At 36.0% G+C, this 12,500-nt stretch overlaps 1 protein-coding gene across 1 annotated transcript in view; it reads right to left on the minus strand.

Moving 5' to 3' along the window:
- The window catches only part of LOC146873114 (uncharacterized), a 323,336-nt gene that overhangs the window by 60,089 nt on the left and 250,747 nt on the right, over positions 1-12,500 (minus strand). The gene's annotated exons all lie outside the window — the stretch shown is intronic.

The raw sequence follows: 12,500 nt of genomic DNA on the forward strand, positions 1-12,500 counted from the left end.
ATACTTATTCGCAATCGACGATAACACGAAAGCAAATAGAAGAGATTCCAAGAACACCGAGAATATTTCGATTATAATTTCCACTTATGGTTACCATTACTGCCTATAGACTATCGCGTGGCATTACCTTCTTGGAATCGAAAGCTCGCATGCAAATATGTGTGTCGTGCAATGACATTTAGAACGGACGAACGTGAAAGCCCTTCTTCCCACCTCTGATCTTCCACGCGACCCTCCTTCTCCTTCTACTGCTATTGCTGGTGCTAGTGCTTTCTACCCTTCGAATCGAGTTTCGATCTTTCGTTCCTTCCCCTTGACTCAATCCACCCATATGTATCTCTCTCTCTCTCTCTCTCTCTCTCTCTCTCTCTCTCTCTCTCTCTCTTTCTCTTTCTCTTTCTGTACCAAAGATCAATACACGTGCACGATTTCGCCTGCCATCTACGCTTCCATTTACTTTTATTTTATGCCTTCGATTTCATCGTAAGATCCTTTTGCAATCATAGGTATAGAACTTATCGAATCTAGTATGTGTTCTCATGTCTTTCTTTTTTTTTTCATTTAGATTGCTTTTCATCATATGGAATTTTAATCCACTATTTTATTCTTCTTTCGTTATAAAATAATAATTAAGAAAATTTATGTCAGAATGATTAATGTTTTCTAAATATAAGTTGTACTATAAGTCTCGTAATATATAATTCTTATTTATTTTTGGACATGAAAGATTACATTAAAGTGAATTAAATACTGTACATGTATTTAAATAAGTTCTTAATTGTTTTTTTCCTTTTCAAATATTCAATTTAATCTATATAAAGTTATAAATAGTCCTGTTAGGAAATTATTGAAAACGTCGGACTAGTTGAATTGAATTACGTTTAGAGCTTGAAACCGCGTCTAGCAGGAGGTATTTACTTATCCAGTGGGAAATCAAGATACAAATTTTTAAATATGCCCCGATCAGAATTTATTCAACATCTGTTATTGAAAGTTCTCAAAAGTATATTAAATCTTGATTTCTCTAACGTTATTTCCTTTGCGTAAAAACATTAGCGGGTCGTTCGATAAAATCGAACTTCTCCATATCTTTATTATGTACGTCAATTTTCACACGAATTGTGATTCACACACGTATTGTGTATTTATCGGATTATTATAGAAAAATCGAGTTACGAAAGATCTATTGAATAAAAAAAAAAAATAAATTCGATATCTCTTACATAATATTATATAAAAGAAAAAGAAATTTCGTTGTGAACATTTCTAATGAAAAATATCCCACGTAATAATAAAATTCAGTTAGTTCTACGTTATTTCATTTTATCACGTAGTCAATGGAAATGCGATTGCCCCTCAATCTTACTACCTAGATACAACGTCGGAAGCCAGTATAAAATGAGAAATCGAGAGATAGAAAGAGACAAAAAGTGTGTATGTGTGTGTGTGTGTGTGTGTGTATGGAAGAGAGAAAGAGAGAGAGAAAGAGAGAGTTAGAGAAAGAGATAAAGTACGTAGGATAAAAAGATGCAAAAGAAGGAAAAGGGCTAGATCGTACATAGTGACTCGAGCAACTGAAAGAACCACGATCATTCGCATGTTCATTAAAACGCAAACGAATTCCGTGCGTCCCTTGTGCCAGTCGGTTGACTAACTTAACGGACCGTCGTATTTCTCTTCCATGGACTACGATACATATACCTATATATATGTCTTTCTATATAAGTATATATGTATGTATAGTTGTAGAGTGTCTATGCAGAGAACGAATAAGAAAGAAAGAAAAAGAGAGAAGCACCGTGTAAACGATTACGTGCCACTCGTGGAAGCGACATCCCTCCTCCTCTTTCTCTTCACGTTCACCATCGTCGTCGTCGTCGTCGTCGTCGTCGTCGTCGTCGTCGTCGTTGCTACTGTCGCTGCTGTATCGCCGTTGGCAGTTCCGTTAAGCGGAGCACACGAGTTGACTTCGTCGTAGTGTGTCGTCGTTCTTTGCACGAACACACGTTGGCAGCGGCTCCGCGAATTGTTTTCTTTTCCACTCCACACCTTCGCCCCTTTCACCTCTGTCGTTTGTCACACGCGCCGCTCCTGCGAACCTCTCCCTTTACCTTGCCGTTCCTTTCACACACAACCCACTACCATCGTCGATGCACGATAGCAGCTCTGTTTCATTTGCAACCACCTCCATTAATATCATTCTGATTTATTTTTTTGTCGTACCTATTCTTTATTTTCTTTCTTTCTATCTGTCTTTCGAGTTTTATCTTCACTTTTTTTCTTTGCTCTTTGTTTTTCTTTCTCTTCTTTTTTCTTTCTTTTCTTCTTATCTTTTTTCTCTCTCTCTCTTTTTTTTTTTATACAGTTGGACTTAGATGCTAGAATATCGATTCGACCAGTTTTTCTTTAGACTTTGAATTATTTACCCTTAGCATGAACGAATACGAATATACCAATACATTTGACTTAGATTATCATAATTATTACTAACGCATATGTATAACGGCATATATGTTTAATTTATATGTTTAACGGAAGAAATAATTAATTAATCGTTCAGAATGAGTCCAATAAGAAATAATAAAATATTTCAAAACGAAATGAACATAATTTTTATTCTAATACTTCCATTTTCATGGAAGGCAAAAAATACAATAAAAGATTAGGAAAAGGCAAGAAAATATTCATACTTTTCAGCACAGCATGTCGTACAATAACCATCGTAAGACCGGCATACCGTAATAATGCCAGCCGATATTACTGTCCCTTCTTTTCTTTTTTTTTTCTTTTTCTTTTTCTTTTTTATCCCCCTGGAGTGTCGTTTCAGCGGCTTCCGCCAATTTGAACCTATGACGTATCGATCCAGCACTCACACCATTACCAACGCTCGTCCTGCCACCTTCGTTATCCGCTCGACGATGTTACGAGCCGCGAAGGTATTACAACTTTCATCGGCATTTGACGATTCTTCCTCCTTTTCCTCCTCCTCCATTTTCTTCTCCTCCACGACCATCGTCGGGATATTACTCCTAGCTAAAGGAAAAACAAACGGCGACTCTCCACCCCCGTCGTAACGGATCCAAGTTTCACAATAATACCGAACCGTGGAAGATCGTCTTTTCTTTCGTTCCACTCTTGGAAAAGGGAGAGAAAAGAAAAAGAGGGATGAGAAAGTGAAAGAAGAAAAGCGAGGAGATAAGGGTATACTCTTTTTTTTTATATTTCGTTCGATATCGTGCGTGAAAACAATGGTAAATAATGTGAACGTATTTATCTTATTTTTCGTAGAAGATCGATATCTATAAGGTTATTTGAAAAAAGCTAACATAAATTGGAGTTGTAATATTAGTTGTAATATCAGATTTTTACTATTATTCATTCATTGATTCTATTAATGATCCATTATATTATGCATCATAGATATTAAATACATATACTTTTATATATATATATATGTATTTATATTTTCAAATTCACCAGGACTATTAATAAATGTTGAAATCGTTCTTCTATTTTATGTGTCAATACGCATATCACAAAATATCTGATTAAAAGTAAATTGTTCGTCTATAGTTTGCTTATCCATTGGGCTATCCACGGCGGCTATTTGCTACGAGCAAAAGGGGTAATGACCAAACGCATATACGTCGATCAGATATTAAAGCGTCTCGAGGAAAATAGTGAATTTATCAAACCTGTTTAACGAGTCCTCCCCTCGTTTCTCTCTCCTTTCTCCGCACCGAAAACGAATTTCAAAGCCATTCTCAAATACACACACACACACACACACACATACACACACACATATATATATAAGCATATATAGTATATGTTATATATCGTATCATACTGGCCGTCATGCGATTCGAAATTCCCGTTACGCTGTTGGCGGTCTAAATTTCCGCAAATAAATTATATTCGCTCATTGATCCGTCATTATGTCTCGACGGGTGTTTAACGCGTCGAAATATCGAAACGTCCGGACAATAGGATTACCAGCACATGCAATCGGTATCATCGATACAATTACTAATCACTCGATTTCATTAATTTGTCATGTTAGATATGATAAGCGATGACGTTTAACTTCAACATTAATACGAGATATGTATTTATGTGAGAAAGTAAAAAAACAAAAAGAAAGAAACAAATAAATTTTATACTTTTTCGTGGAATTTATGCGTATCTATTATTTAATAAAATAAATGAAAAATGTCATGTTACTTTGTATGAAATTATTTATTAATATTGTTTATAACAAATTGTTAAATAATTGTTAACGATATTTAATATTGTCAAGAAAATATGTTTATGTTGACATATTAAATTTTTTCTTCGAAAGTTGTATTAACCTTCATTCATTTTTGGGTAGCACGTGTTCAGTCAGCTGATCAACGTAAACAGTTTCTTTTCCTACTATTACTATATATTGTACTATGAGTGTACTACGGTTAAGAATTATGAGTGGCAATATTTCAAAGGTGATATTTTCGGAATGGAAAGTCATAGAGACTCGAAATAAAAACTATTTTAAAAGATAAACTATCCTCATTTTATCTATGTACATTAAAACAATCGATTGATTTCGTCGATGTAAGAATTTATACATATTTCACGATTTTCTTATTTTCTTAAAAATTAATCTTTATACATTACTTAAAAAAAAAAAGAAATTTCCAAAGTACTAGCGCGAAATAATTTGATATAAAATATCGATTTCATAACGAAGTGTCGACATTACAAGTGTCGCTGACAAAAAAGTTTCTACTCTAAAAAAAAAAAGAAAAAAAAATAGAAAAGTCGAGAGTAAGGAAGATAGAAGGATGTATAAGAGGTAAAAGAGACAGAGACAGAGAGAAAGAGAGAGAAAAAGAGAGAGAGAGAGAGAGAGAGAGAGAAAAGATGGAGGAAAGATATTTTCGATGAAACTTCGCAGTCAGCGAGTTTTCAGTGGATTCGAAAAGTCGGCCATTGGGATGCTCTCTCTCGCGTAAAGCCAGTTGGACAGTTCGCGAACGTCGGAATATCTCTCCTAGCGTACGTGAATAGATATATCTAACTTGAAGGAAGTGAAGGCGGAGGTAGAGGAAGAGGAGGAGAAGAATGAAGAGAAGAACAGGGGTGCTGTGGAGCGTAAGCGAAGGAATGGAAATATAGGCGGTCATCCCCTAAACCAAAGTAACGACAGCCGACGCCGGCACTGTCCATACGTCTTCTCCCTAAACCGGCCAATAAATCGAAGAAATCGATGGCTGATTGAATGGAACCAAGTAGTAGATTGCCACACTCTCCTCTCTCTCTCTCTCTCTTTCTTTTTCTTTTTTTTCTTCTTTTTCTTTCATTCTTTCTTCTCTGTTTCCATTCATCGCCCTTACCGTACTTTCACGACTCTTCAAAATTGTGTATGGCAAAAATCTATCACAGGACTTGAAACGAGCAAGGATCCAAGAATTTGTCGAATTCGAGGATTCTTTAAAGAAACATTCAACAAACGTCAGATTAACGTTTGTCCATTACTCGCTTTATCGATTCTCTTCCTCTCTCTCTCTCTCTCTCTCTCTTTCTCTTTATTTTTCTCTTTCGTTCTTTCTTTGCTCTACAATAGACAAGAGAAACAACACCAGGCCAATGTTTGGCAAGAGCTCTTAATTTATTTAGACACTAACGTTCACGAGGACCCGTTAAAGGAACGTCGTTTCGTTCAAGACGACGTCTCGACGCGAGTGATTTATCGATAAGACGTAACGAGAACAATACTTTTCGATACATTTATCTGGTACTAGTTGAGCTAGCAAATTTATTTGTGTCTTTTTCTAATTAACTTCGGCTCTGATAAATGATTGTCTTCGTTATCAAATTTGTGAACTGGAAAGAGAAAGAGAGAGAGAGAGAGAGAGAGGAACAGAGCGAAAAAAAATAAGAACAAGAACGAGAACAACAAATTCTATATAAAAAGGACATTTTTGTTTGCAAGAATATCTCATTAATTCTTACTATTTCATTTCAATCGAATAAAATATGCGTTATGTTAGCTTCATCATATCGTCATCCCGTACACGTCATTCAACGTACATATATGTATATATTTATATATATATATATATATATATATATATATATGTACTTATATCCGTACGTACATAGGATACATAGAACGTCTCGTAATATTCGATGATACGATCAAGATCGTTGCTTATATCAACGCAAGCGTTGTGGATGCATCGACTGGAGATCTAAATGAGACACGACAGGGTCGTAAATGCGCGAGGGCATGTCAACGTCAATCCGTCCAACCCCTCGCAGCTTAAAATTAGCAAGGGTGTCCTGAATTTCAAGGAGTCACAGAATAGTGAAGGAGAGGAAGAGAGATATCCGATCGGTGTTTCTAAATCGTACGAAGGGTATCGTTCTGGAAAACGCAAAGGGATAAAAGAGTAGGACATGGTAAAAGGGGTGTAAAAGGAGTAAACTTCATAAAATGGGGAGTGTTAGAAATCGTCATGCATTTGTCTTTGAGATAATACTGAAGGGGTTCGGGATTTTTAAGTTACTTATTAAAATTACAAAGGGATGTGACATTCGTTGAACGTAAGCGACAGTAGATGAAAATAGAAAGATGGAAGTAGAAAAAAAAAATTGAGAAAGAAAAAAAAAAGAAAAATGAGAAGGAGATCGGATTGACAAGGAACGTGAATCGAAAGCTTTTTGTCCTTCCTGTGTCCAGATTGACATACAGGTAGAAATGATTCAAAGACCATTGGATGGGTGCCAATAATCCAGAATTGACGTATATGAACGTCCGTTCATATTCTTCGATCGAATACTAATGAGTCGTGAGGATAGATCGCTTTTAACGAACAAGTACCACGAGTTTGTGGAGGTACGAAATGCGGCCGGCATTCGGAGGACGCCATTAAAAGGGACGACGACACGATGTAACGTGAAACTGTTAACTTACAAGGATCCAAGAGTATGTACATTTTCGAGAGTGTAACGACGACGTGAAATGTTTACTATCCGTTCTCGAAATTTCTCTTATTTGCTCTTTCTCTTTCTCTCTCTCCCTCGTCTCGTTTCTATTAGATATAACGTGTTATTACGAAATATTCGAACAGTTCGAGCGGTTAGGTGACTCTTCGTTATCGAGAATACGATTGGAAAATGATATGAAAAGTTTTCGATTGGGGTCTTCCTGTTGAAGAAAATGAAACGAAACTCGAAAATACTCTACGAGATATCGTTTTGGTCGTTCTTCTCTCGTCATTTGGTTATTTTATTTTTTATTATCTCTATTTCTATTTATCTCTCTCTCTCTCTCTCTCTCTCTCTCTCTCTCTGACGTTAAACACGATAAGAGGTAAGATAGTACGTTTTCCGATTTCCTCGACGATTTTATCGGCGAACAATCGACCATCCGCAATGTAATATTTCTAAACTAAGCAAACATATATCAAGCGAGCGACGACGCTCTGGGATATCTTTTATAAACCAAAGAAAGAGAGAAATAAGCGAAAAAAAAGAGAAAGAGAGAGAGAGAGAGAGAGAACTAAAGGGACTAAAATAAGAGAAGATAGAAAAAGAAGAAATGCAAGGATATCGACTTCGAGAAGAACTCGAGCCAAGCAGTACGAGTTGCTTGATATTGAGAAGTAAATTGAATCTGAACGCTATCATAAAAGATGGATATCAACGTTCGCCATTCTCCGAATTTTCTCTTTGCCCTATGCCAACTCGAGCTCTACTATCTTCTCCAAATGTTCTTTATCAAATTCGTTATTAACTTTGTTTCGTACATAAGTTTTCTCTGATTGTATGATCGATAAAAAAGAGAGAAGAAAGAGAGAATATTTTCGCTGTTCGATTAATACGAAACAATTGATGTTTTCTTTTTAAATAATATAAATTCAATTTTTCATCGATCATATACCATACGTTCGTATTAAAAGCACGCGATGAAATTTCTTGTAGAACGTCGAACGTGCTTTCGTTTGGGAAGCACCAATTAAGTAGTTGAAAGCATCGAAGAGACGCGAGCACCCTTACCAACATCCTTATCGTTTAAAGCACACACGGTAAGTAAATTGCGGAAACATGATACGTATATGTATATTTGTGTGTGTGTATCTTGATGGTACTTTGATCAACCGGCCTTAAATTAGTTTGTTAGCAAAGTATTAAAAGCGTTTTAAGTAATAAGGGCGTGTAGCTCGTGATTCGATTAATTTTGCTGTCGCAAAGCCGAATTATTTGTGAGTTAAAAATATTTTTCTTCCCCCTTTTACCATTACTCATATACATATACGATATTCCTTGTATTGTATCTTCTGTCGTTTTTATTAATAAAGCAAGTACCAAGATAATTTCAATTATTTGGACAAATTTATATATATATATATATATATATATATATATTCTTACAAAATTCAAAATCTACTTGTTTAAATTAATCAGTAATCATTTTACTTCGTTTATAATCCCTCGAAAATTATGTTTATCGATGAACTCTTTGCAGATGGATGCCCTACATGACTTTTTTTTTTAATGAAGCAAGTACCATGATAATTTCAATTATTTGGACAAATTTATTTATATATATATATATACTTACAAAATTCAAAATCTACTTGTTTAAATTAATCAGTAATTCTTTTACTTCGTTTATAATCCCTCGAAAATTATGTTTATCGATGAATTCTGCAGATGGACGCCCTACATGACTCTCTCTCTCTCTCTCTCTCTCTCTCTCTCTCTCTCTCTCTTTCTCTCTCTCTGTCTGTTTATATTTTGTTTATCAACGTTAATAAAACCGACCTTCTCTCTCTCTCTCTCTCTCTCTCTCTCTCTCTCTCTCTCTCTGTACACCTGTTGCTACGCAAGCAAGCAAGCAAGCAAGCAAGCAAGCAAGGAAGCAAGCAAGCACGTAAATAACTAATATTAAATTCATTTACGTGCGCGCGAATACGTTACCACATAGCAAAGGAAATCATATAGGAGAGATACGATCGGAGATCGGACAATAAACAACAAAATGCGAGAAGTTCGACGCGTATTTCTCGGAAACGATCGGAAAACGATGCACCTTCGAGATTTAAAACTTACCTATCTACCTACCGATTCTCACATATCTTCGATGGTACTCGATATCGTTCGTTCCCCGTCGCGTTCTACATACATATCTTGGATAATATTCATGACAACGTCTCGAACAGATTGTTCGATTTATCGGCTCGTCGTGAGCATCGGACTATTCTCGACGAAGTTACCTAGCCAACTATCTGTTCGTCCGCCTCCTCCTTCTCCACCTACTGTACTCCACCTACATCTTCTCCTCCTTTCATTTTCCTCATACGTAACACGATATTTTAGCACCGGCAGGAAAGCTCGACGAGCTTCAGAACGTGAAGCTTTGTTAACGTTGAAACGAGATAAAGAGAGAGAAAGAGAGAGAGAGAGAGAGAGAGAGGGAGAGAGAGAGAGACAGAAGAAGACGAGAAAAGCGAAGCTAGGTACTCTTTGTCGTACAGAAGGCGCGGCTCGTGAAAGAGGATATCGAAATGGAAAACGATCGATTGCGAGGAAAAGGCAAAGCACGGTTATACGATGATAGTAGTAGGAGTGGTAGTAGTAGTAGTAATAGTAGTACAACTGGTGATAGTAGTGGTATTCGAGCTAGGGGTATGCCTGCTTGTATCTAGGTACATTATTGAAAAGCCGAGCGCAGAATAATAAAACGGATCCGACGCTTGATAACAAAGGAAACGGGGAGTTCGGAGTGTTCGTGATGAGAGTCGGCCTTCTAATAATGCAAACGCTCTCGGAAGATCCTCTTTTTAAGGCGTTTATTGCTAGCAAACTTGGACACCTATAACTGCACCTGCATATATCTCTTTTCGTTTCTTTCATTTTCTTTCATTTTCTTCTTTTCTTTCCTTTTTACGCATTAAACACGTTCAGTTCTTTTTTTCTTTTTTATCCTACTTTTTTTCTCTGTTTTTATAAATGTAAGAGTTCGAATAAAAAGAAATTGTATTTTATCGATATATAAAATATAATCGATGAGTTTTCTAGGACGAGGAAAGAAAGAAAAGCTTCGATTCAGCAAGTAATCCTCTCTTAACTTTGAAAGATGGAAAGATAAAAAAAAAAAAAAAGAAAGGATAGTTCCTAAACGAGCCGAGAATCGTTCGTCGTAAATCGAAGAATCGTTTACACAAAACCTTCTTCTTTCTTCGATTCTTTTTTTTTTACATCGCTCGATCACCGTTAGGTTTTTCTCGCAAATACATTTCGCTCTCGCCAAGTGAAACATTCGAAAAGTTTTCAAGAGATATCGACAAATAAAAGGAAAGATTACTAAGAACTATCTTTATTATTACGATCCAATAGATTTAACGAATATGAAAATGTTTTAATATAACAAAAGAGTTTGTTGCTTTGACATTCGCAAGGTTTATTTATTAATAAATGTATGTACATAATATATATAGAAGTGTTCGTACGTGGATGCGCGCGCATACGTGTTCATGGCAGAAACAGAGGATTTAGTTTCGTTAAAAACAAACGTTCGTAAGTACATTTCTCGAATTCGTCGTGTAATATAACTCGTCACTTCATTCATTCACTTTACCAAACAACCCCTCGAGTTTTACATTGTTTTATCCTAGTCACCGGCATAGCATTCATTCGGTAAATTATTTATACTCTGTACGAGAAATGCTGGTCATCATTGTTACTTGCTTGTCTAGTTTTCATCGGTGTGTGTATATATATATATATGTGTTTATCTATATATGTCTATCTATGTGTGTCGACTATGCTGTTAATAAAATTCGTAGGGTAGTTTTCCAGGCAGGCAATGATATTTCCGTTTTCTTTCTTGGAAAGAAAATAAAGAGGAACATACTACGTCGACGAAGTTTATTTCTTTTCGTTATCAAGACGTAGATGTAACGAACAACAGTGAATGTTTTATATGGTCTCTCGGAAAAATAATAGTCCAGCAGACCACTATGATATATCATCGAACTATAGAATTATTTTTGATAGTTAAAATAATGATTGCTTATCTTACAAATTTGTAATAAGAGGAAAAAGAAATGAGAATTTAAGAAAAAGTATTTACTATTATCTATAGATAGTTGATCAAATTCTCTTTTTCTCTCTCTCTCTCTCTCTCTTTTTCTTTCTCTCTCTCTCTCTCTCTTTTTCTTTCTCTCTCTCTCTCTCTCTCTTTTTCTTTCTCTCTCTCTCTCTCTCTTTTTCTTTCTCTCTCTCTCTCTCTCTCTCTCTCCTAATTCCAACCGATCCAATTATGTTAACGTAAGAGAATAAGTTTCGAAAGATAGGAAAGAAAAAGAAAGAAAAAGGATGCAAGTGGGTGATTTCTAAACAAAGCACGAACCAGAAAACGGCAGACACTCGGTGTACCATTCATTCTTAAACCGCATCGAGGCGGCTAATTCGAAGTCAAATAAAAGACTCGCCGAGAGGCTTCTAACACTTTTTCGACCTCCGTTCGATATTCTTTGGGAGAGTTAAGGCTAACTATTTTACCAACTCTCTTTTCTTTTACAAATGTTAGATAGAGGTTAGATGCTACGTCTTACGATGCTACAAACACACACACACACACACATATACACACACATATATATATATAAATTATTACATGTTTACAATTTAAATGTCAATGAAAAGAATGTTTATTGTTTAAGAATAAAAAAAAGCAGAGTTTATAGAAAAAATCTATTCATCCACTACTAATGTTATTTGATCGTAAACGATAAGATCATCTTCTCTTATCTTTTTTCTAACGATCGTCTCGAAATGATTGGCAAATACACAGTAAACGATAACAACCGACACAATCTCGAAATGCTCGTTAACTCTTTTTGTAGAATCTTTTTCCGATGGACGGACTATTAACCAATGTGCTTGCTTCTCGACATAGGAAAATAAAAAAGAAAAAAAAAGAAAAAAAATACAAGTTGCCCATCGGCGTTTCGTTAGTGCACTGACCAAAGAGAGAGAGAGAGAGAGAGAGAGAAAGAGAGAGAGAGGGAGAAAGAGAGAAAGAGAAGGACAAAAAATGAATACTCGACGAGTCACGAACATGCGTTACAGAGGCAAAATGCGATCTCTATTTGCTTGAGTACGGTTATTATTATCAAGAGAGAAAGAGAAAGAGAGAGAGAGAGAGAGAGAGAGAGAGAGAAAGAGGGAGAGAGAAAGAGAAAGGGAAAGAGTCTCGTAGAGAGATTCGTAAAAATTCACTGTCAGTGCGACGATGGGGTTGAAGCACACCGGAAGAAACGCCATTAAATCCGAAACGTTTTTGCGAAAAACTTGGCCCATAGTGACGTTGTACTCGACACAGATTTCCGACGACGATTCTAAACTGTTTATGCGGCCATAACATTACAAGAGAGAAATTATGAGAGAGAAAATTACAACAACTCTGGCGAATATCGCTAACGTGAGGGAGAGAGAGAGAGAGAGAA

The sequence above is a fragment of the Vespa mandarinia genome, chromosome 3 (genome assembly GCF_050613455.1).
Source record: "Vespa mandarinia isolate Hongniang chromosome 3, ASM5061345v1, whole genome shotgun sequence".
NCBI classification, from domain to species: Eukaryota; Metazoa; Arthropoda; class Insecta; order Hymenoptera; family Vespidae; genus Vespa; species Vespa mandarinia.